Raw genomic sequence first — 9,080 nt, 5'->3', positions numbered from 1 at the left:
TAGTGTTTTCAGTTTTCAGCAATAAACGGTATCTAAATAGACCTTTAACCCATTATAAATTCAAAAATAAAGTTCTTTCGATTTTCCTTTTCAAGTTTGAACTTATTAAGGCAATAAATCTAGAGTATATTATCGTAGGTATCAGTATAATTTGTGTATATATAAAATAAAAAAAAGGTATCAATATAATTTCTATGGAACATGTCCACTGATTTCCCCTTTGCAGGTGAGTCTTTGTTGATTTGGTAGGCCCAAATGTTTTCAATTTGAGTTTTTTTGCTGCTTCATGATTATAGTACGGATTATCATAGATTTTGCTAAAATGCTGGAGCTTAGTCATTGAGTTAATTGCACTTGCTAGGTTAGATTGAAGGGACATTTGAGTTAAGTTATGGTGTCTGAATTCTAAACATAAGTTCTTTCTCAAGATGGCTGAATGTAACTTGGATGCAACTTTTTTTTTTGCCTTAATTAAAAAAATAAAAGTGCCTTGGATAGATGGGTGTGAGTTGCTTCAGATGATATAGTACATAGGATATAGTATTGAATTTCCATTTTAGTATATTCCGATCATTGGATTCCTCTCCTGTTTCAAAAAATACCTTAAAGAAGAGAATTGCCTACAGGTGTGTCTGGCTTATAGGTAGGCTAAATGGGCCTGTAATTAACTAATTATGAAAGAGAAACTGTAGCTTGGGTGTTGTAAACCTTGCAAGGTTCTGGATTTGTTTTATCTGTGTATGATACTCACACACGCTCTCTATCCATTTGCGTTTGAGAGTTCTGTATTCTGTCAATAGTATTGTGGTTTCCGTTCGGTTCTCAAATACAAAAGAAACTTAAATTCGAATCTCTCTCCGTAGTAAGTCTAGGATGACTCAATCAATACAATCTTATTTGGTATTGTAGCATTTAGGCCTCATATGGTTTCTCAGCGCTCTCTAATTAGACGCATATTCCAGTAATGTAAATCAATGTTTTCCACTTTTTTTCCTATTACTTCTTGCATCAGGCTCCCCATAATATTTTATGGCTGAATTTCCTCATCCACTTGCCATAGCGTTTCCTAATATTGCTTCCCAAGTTAAGGGTTGTTAGGGCTTTTGAGGTTTTTGGGCTATTGTTGACTCTGAGAAAGTAGCAGTAGGAATGGTAAGTGTAGAATTTCCAGCAATGCTGACAAAAACTGCATATTCATGTGCCTGTACTTCTAAACTAATGAAAAACAGGTGCTAATGTTTTTCTAATGTAAAATTTATTATTAAAATAATCGTTGAGCCAATGCCAATTTGTCAGTTAATTTCATCATTCTCTGGTATTTCAAACTCTTAGGTTCTTGGAGGTTTACACCACTCACAAATAGATACACATGCTCTTTTTTTTCTTTTTTTTTTGACAGAATACACATGCTCTTTATATCCTATGTGTTTAACTTATTTTGGAGTGGATTTGAGACGTTCTAGGACTCATGTTACCTCATCCTCCCAACAAAAAAAACTCTCTGACTCTCTTTCTCTAAAAACTCAAAAACACAGGTTTATATATATATAATTACATGCATAGTTGTTGCGTTCTACATTAAATTCCATGTAATACTCATAGAAGGACTCATAGTTGCACTATGATACATTATAATCCATGCATGTATTACTCACAAAAAGGCTAATAACCCATTTTTCCTTTATTCATTCCCCACCCTAGCTAATTGTTCAAAGAACTTAAGTTAACTCCAGAGTCCAGACAACCAAAAAAAAGAGTAAAGAAAAGGAAAATAAAACAGAGGAGAGAGAAGACATTGAGATGAGACTACCCCAAAAGATCAAAGAACAGAGGCCCCTATTCCTTCCTATTCTTCTAATTAGTTTCTGCAAAAAGCAGTATATATTCATATTAGTGATTGTTGTTGCTGTTTCTGTTGTTGAGAGAGCTTTGTTTGGAGCTGAAATAACAGGGCCTGATTCTCTTGGTGAAGCAGCAAAGCTTTCTGTCTCAGCTTCTCGTTCTCTTCTATGATGCTTCGGTTTACCATGAACAATTTCAAGTTCTTCATTTCCATCTTCACTACTCTCACCCTTTTATTCTTCTTTGCTTCTTCTTTCAAAACTCTTCTTCTCCTGTTAGTTTACACAACTTTGTTGTCAGAGAGAGAAAGAGAGACAGATAGAAAAAAAAGAGAGAAAGAGAGAGAGAGAGAGAGAGAGAGAGAGAGTTTACAAGGAGAGAACCTGTTAAGCCGGCGAACTCTAAGGTTGTGTCTCTTTGACAGCCTTGGATGTCGAAAAGTAGAAGACAAGGGATTACATGGGATGGACAAAGTGTTAGTGACCATCTTGTTTTTTTCTCTGAAACTTCGTTTCTTGACTCGAGAAAGAGGTACTTCAATTCTACAATAAAAAGAGAGGGAGAGAGTGAAAGCTATAAGAGAGAAAAAAGTGGTTTGTAAGAGAAGGGCTTCTTGACTTTAAATAGGAGAGTCGCTATTAGTAAGAGTCATACAGCTCAGATATTGTGTTTGTATGGGCACATGGAGAGAGAGAGAGAGAGAGAGAGAGAGAGGCTTTTCATAGCAATGATGGCACAAAGACTCATGATTACAAAGGCCATCAATAGATGTAAATTGCAGAGGAAGAAGAAGGTGAAGAAAAAGGCTTCCCATTCTTTGGCCTTTTCGATTACTATAACTTAATTTCGTATATAGTCCAACTATTTAACTTGGGGGTTTTTGGTTAGGGCACACAGAATAGGACCATACCCCTTCCCAAGTTGGACTGTTGGGGGTTACTTTTTTTGAATTATAGAATTTTCCCCTTCAGTTTCAAGACCTTTAGGTCCTTATTGACAGCGTAGGGGTCTGCCTCAAAATGGAAGATACATGGTATTTTAGTCTATGTAATCATTACAGTGGAAAAAAAATATGACATTATTTTCAATCTAAGCACCTGAATTTACTCCAGGGTAGTAAAATAAAAAATAAATTTTTTTTACTTTTAACACCGACAGTATATACATTTTGCACGCGTTTGTTTGAAATGTGAACATTCTTAAAAAAATATAGATAATAATATTCACATTTTACACATGGACATGGTGTGCCGACCCTGTTAATTTGAAGAAATCATTATCCTATTTATAATGGGTCATCATGTGATTACTTGCAGTTTCACTATAGTTTTGTGAAATCAGGGCAAAAAATGTGTCGTAGAGTGGAGAAAAAGGTTTAGGGTGCCTAGTGCCTATACATGCTTATCATGAATTTGTTTTTGTCTCTTAAGGCATAGAGTTATGTAGGCACCATCACTCAATTGCTATTTGGCCATGGTATAGTCTTATCGTAAGTCTCCTCACCAAATTTTACTACATTTATATATATATATATATATATATTTAAAATTGGCCCTCTAAAAATCTATTTAGAAAATTAGAACTTGATTTTTAGATATAAAGGAATCCAAGTGGTTACTACTGATCAGCCCTGATTTTTATTTTTTACTTAATAAAGTTTGTAGCTAAGACCTAATTGAACCCGTTCTACTTTTTAGCACCTTTTATATATATATATATATATATATATATGTATGTATGTATGTATATAGCTCACAGGAAGGTTATTCAAAGTGAATATTGATATGGATATAATTACATAGCTCAACTTGCAATAATCTAGTCAACAGTGAACTAATCAAGTCCATAAAATTATGCCTTCCTATAATTTAGGAATACTTGATCTTTGACTTAAGCTTCAAGTCCATAAAATTATGCCTTCCTAAAATTATGCCTTTCATACACATTTTGTTAATTTGTTACAATTGTTTTACATGCCAAACAGTAAGTAACATAAATAAAATTATGTGCCGATCACAATTTTCATTTTTTCTTTTTTTGGTTAAAAGGAAGATATTATTAAATAAACTAACTGTTTATAGACACCAGAGATGGGCTTACCAGCCTACAAAAGGACACACCATACATATCCGAAGATCACAATTTTCTACGCAGAACAATTGTGAAAAAGTGTGTAGGCACTAAACTTATTGGTTTAAGAGTGCTGGTGGACCAAAATTCTAAAGGAAAATTTTAACAAAGTCCCTAGAGAGAAAGGGCTGAAACAAAACAGTGGCCGACCAGGTTAGCATCAAGACCAAAGAATTAGGCTAAAAAGCCTCCTTAGAGAAAGGGATAGTTGGTCCAGGAGATTGGCCAACCAAGTAAGTGGCTAAAGGGAACACAAAATTGATTAAAGTTCCAAGAAAGAAGACTAATCAAACTTTAGTATGGATCCAGGCCAACTCAGAGTAACATAAGCAAACTAGAGAATCAGCTAAGAACTCAACCAATTTATTTTAGGCATCAAACAAGTAAGTCCCTAAGCATCAAACAATTTCGTACCTCCGAAACATGAGATTCCCCTTATTATACACACCTGACTCGGGAATGTGGGGGCAACTAAGAATTAAGATGGATATAATATCATTGCTCAACTTGCAATAATCCAATCAGCAATGAGCTAGCCACACTCCATAAATTATGCTTCGATAGTTACAAGCCATTATGGCTTTCCATCAATAACCTCTTGAAATGTTCTTAAAATGAGGCAATCGATAAACAAGGTATGCACAAGAAATCTCCTAAAAAAGTATTGCTCTAATATTTTGGCAAAGAAAAGCTATATCTCTGACTCAAGTTTTGGAATGCCAGTGGCTGCAGACATCACACCGGTGTTCTAAATTCAACCCTTCTTTTTATAGGATCGAAGGGCAAGTTGTGCATGCAACCAATTACATCAACAAATACATATGATTATTTTTTCTATGTAAATTGAGAGAGGGTGGTTGGAACCCAAATATTGAACACCATAAAGGATGCTAGTATATCTTCTTGAACGCCAAAAGGTAAATATTTGGTATTAGTAAATGTTGTCCTGTTGGTTGGGTTTAATTCCAAGTGCATACGTAAGTGTTGCCAATCAAAATTTAAGACCTGAAACACGTTTAATGCTTCGCTGTAAACATTTTCAGCAAAACCTTTTTAGGTACTTAGGGTAAAATTTAATTTTTCAAACACAAACTACCAACATGTATGTCTCCCAACCATCATGACGGCGATCTTACCTACCGAATCGGCTGTCTAATAACAAAAGAACATTTTAAGTTTGACCAAATTTTACAATAAAATAAACACAAACTACCAAAATGTATATCTCCCAACCACCATGGCGGCAATCTTACCTTCCAAATTGGCCGTCCAATAACAAAAAAATATTTTTAGTTTGACCAAATTTTACAATAAAATAAACACGGTAAAATACGTAAATTTATAGTGAAACAATTTTTTTCTTCTAATAGCAATACTTGGGTATATGAGTACTTAATTTACGGGTTATTGATTGTGGAATGTGGAATAGATTCGGTTTTATCGGTTTGGGTCAATTTTCTCATCTACATAAAGACTATGACATATAATCACTTGAGAATTTACACAGCATAAGGTCAAAAAGTTATGATTTGTTTCATTATTATATCATCGGTGAAAGTGAAGACTAATTCTTAACCGTTGTTTACGAGAAAGGTTGTGTTTGAAAGGTAGAAACCGCGTCCCCAACTTCTTGGTTTTACATAAGAAATTTACGTGCTATTTCCTCCGAGTTCAAACTTCAAACAATATAAGTCCAAAAGTTTGATCTTCGACCGTAATCATTAGCATTAGTTTGGAAAGACTAGTAAACCACAATTTTTTTATTGCTCTTCTGGCTAGATTTCCATGCAAAGTAGAATATTAGTTAATTTCTTACACACGTAACCACTTATTAATTAATCTAAAAAAGTAAAAGCACAACAAATAAATTGGAGCCACTTGCATAGCACGTGTCACTTTGTAATTTAGTTATATATAATTTAATTTCAAGATTTCTACCACTTTAATTTTTATTTGTTAAACAAAATTTAAATTCTTACATACTTTAAAGCCTTCACCTAAGTCCAAGTCGGCAAAAGAAGGCATGTGAGGTTCACGTGCCAATCACGTTGGCATTCAATTTGGGTCATTATAAGAAGCCAAGAGAAAATGAGTAGGGTATCGGAAGGAAAGGAAGGGGCACGAGGATGAAAGGAGTGAGTAGTCAATATAGTTAGGTCCTTCTTTTGTCCCTTTTCTTCAAGTAATTGAGTACCAAAGCCATGCTCATTTATTTGGAAAATGAACCCCCATTTTGGCTTCATCTTCTTCTTCTTCATCATCACCACCATCCCTCTCTCTCTCTCTCTCTCTCTCTCTATCCATCTCTCTCATCCACTTGATGTTATCATCATAATGATGATGGTGGCGGTGGTATTTTGTCCAACTTCTTCAGCTGAGCAACTTCACATGGTCCCTTAACTTGTTGCCCTGCATATATGGTTGGCAATTTAACTTGCTAGCCCACAATGGTTTGGGGACCAAAAAGTAATTATCTATGCAACTTTTTTTTTTTTTTTTTGGGTTTAATCACAATGTTTATCTCTTGGAATTAGAAGCTAAATTAATGAGGATGCAAGATTATGCTTGCATTGCTGAGCAATAACATAAAACTAAGCATAAAAATATATGGCCTAGGAGATGGAATTACAATTTTTTTTTTTTCTCTCTCTTTGAAAAAAGAAGATATACACCAGCAAAAAATAGCCTAATAAAGAAAAAAAAAGTGATCATGATTCATGACTTTTCATTTTATATTTAGATTCTCTTTTTTTTCCTCTTCTGGTGCCTACATGTGTATACATGCGCGTCAATATATATATGAATGCAGGTTTAAAATAGGGGACTCAAATCCTCATCATGCCTCTTTGAACATGGAAGGTAGAGCCATTTGATGAGGACGAGGACCACAAGCCCTCACTCATTTCTTGTATTACTAGTGATCACTACCACCAAATGCTATGCACTGCCATATGGGGGATGAGATGAAGGTAGTCAACTAAGAAATGAAACTCTACCCCCATATTTAAAATGATATAATGGCCCTATATTTTTGGATTGCACTTAGATTACCTGCAACTTTTTCAAAAACAAATATTTTCTAGTTATATCGAGTATATATGATACTGTTTATAGTAATAAGATGGGTCACCCCTCTTCACAAATTCTTATATTGCATCATTTTCATTTCACCAGTTTATATAAAATGAAGTGGGGCTAATATACGGCTTAGTTTTGCGTACTACACTCTTCCATCTAAGTAGGTACCTTCCTAGACATGAGTTGTTTAAGCTTGGATTGCGTAAAAATAATATTATTAGACTTAGTCCGTTTGAGAACAACTTATTTAGCTGAAACTGAGTATTGTAGATAAAATTAAAAACTAGCTAAAATAGTACAGTAAATCTTATGAATAGTATCAAAAAGTGTAATAGAACTTATGAAAAGTAGCAAAAATAAGCTACATAGTAAAAAAAAATTCATTTTTTAGCCAATGCCATATTGAGTCATAAAAGTAATCGTAAAAACTGTAAATTATTGCTTAAATAATGCACCTGTGCTTGGGGTTGCCTAGTACCTAATGCCTAGTGCTTTGGTACATATGGTGCATTTGGGTGTGCATTAATTTGCAAATATCTAATTTCCACTCACTATAACAAAAGGGTTAAACCCTAAACCATTAATTAGAACAATAGAATAGGGGAGATTGTGTTTGGACTTTGGATTTTATTGTGGGATTAAAGAATCACTTTTCACGAAAAGATTTTGGTAAGAAAATGAATTCGAGAGAGACCATTTTATGAAAGTCATCTTTTTTTTTTTTTTTCTTTTTTTTTTTTTTTTTTCAGGTAAATAGTGTTTTATATAGATAGTAATAGCCTTTTTACGATATTAGGATATTAATGAATAAAGAAGTGGTGGGTTGGCAAGAATCTTGTGTAATTTGGTGGTATTGTCCAGTCAGTAGCCTCTTTTATGAGGAGAATTATGGTTGGAATCTCCCACTTATTGTAACAATTAAATATAAATATATAAATAAATAATGGTAGGTTTTAGCAGGACCATAGCAATGGTGTCCTGATTACATCTTCAAGAGGTGGTGATGGCAGGGAAGGAAGTGTAGTAAAACTTTGGTCGCATTGGTAGCAGTGATTGTTAGTGGTGGTGATTACTCTGGTAATTATGGCAATATCAGTATGGTACATCCAACAAAAATATTGTAAAGGAGATGATGGTCGATCTAGGTATGGTGGCTGTCGAAATCCTTAAAATTTGTGAAAGTCAGAAGAGAAAAGTTCTCTACTTTTCAAAATTATGATGAAAATCCAATATTAATTGATGAATTCATTTTCTGGGAATGAATTGACTCGACATAACTAGTCAAAAAAATTTCTTGAGAATACATTGATAAAAAAATAGATTTTTTTAGGAGAGAGAGAGAGGTTAGATTCTAATCACAGATTCAGAATATCATAAAAGAATGTCATTATTGCTAAGTTACCACTAAACCCATACAAATATAGTTTTTTTTTGTTGGAAAAAAATAGGAGTTCGTCAGGTTATGCTAGCTCCCGGCAGGGTGCTAGAGTTAAAGCCCTTGGGCCAACTCGTGTGGATGCCCACCAACAGACTCCTGCTGGCAGCGGGACTCAAACCTAGGTGGGTTAGACGAAGTGTCCGAGCCTTATCAACTGAACCAAGTCCCCATTGGCCATACAAATATAGTAATAATATTGAAAAGCAAGCGGATTCTTGGTATTTGTGAACTTCTTGATAATGCATGCAAGCATTGGGCATTGCACTTTGAAAGTGAATAAAAATTTTGTCTCCGTGTGTGGTGCTCACTTTATCTTCACTAATCATACATTTTTCTTTTTTTTATCCCTTCTAAGACAACCAAAGTTTAAAAGAGTGAAAGAAAAATAAGCATAGGACATTCTAAAGTTTGTGGAATATAAAGTGGAACACCTTTAAAAAGAGAGGATTTTTGTTACTTTTAAGATACAGGTTGCAAATAAAAAGAATTAATTTGCATAACAATAGTCCAAATCATCTTTCTCAGGCCTAATAAGTAACATCATCGTTTAGGATATACTAAAATATCGAAAACCCTTTAAATAGTCCCCTAG

The 9,080-nt window shown here is 34.2% G+C and overlaps 1 long non-coding RNA gene across 1 annotated transcript; it reads right to left on the bottom strand.

The window, feature by feature from the left end:
• Nucleotides 1-1,542: 1,542 nt before the first annotated feature.
• LOC115957539 lies at nt 1,543-2,655 on the bottom strand. The gene is made up of 2 exons (XR_004084373.1): nt 2,226-2,655; nt 1,543-2,114 (listed from the first exon to the last, which is right to left on the bottom strand). It is a non-coding gene; the product is annotated as an uncharacterized LOC115957539 (long non-coding RNA).
• Nucleotides 2,656-9,080: the final 6,425 nt, after the last annotated feature.

The sequence above is a fragment of the Quercus lobata genome, chromosome 8, assembly GCF_001633185.2.
Source record: "Quercus lobata isolate SW786 chromosome 8, ValleyOak3.0 Primary Assembly, whole genome shotgun sequence".
NCBI classification, from domain to species: domain Eukaryota; kingdom Viridiplantae; phylum Streptophyta; class Magnoliopsida; order Fagales; family Fagaceae; genus Quercus; species Quercus lobata.
Note: the sequence above shows the minus strand (reverse complement) of the source record. Positions and strands in the feature narration are given on the sequence as shown.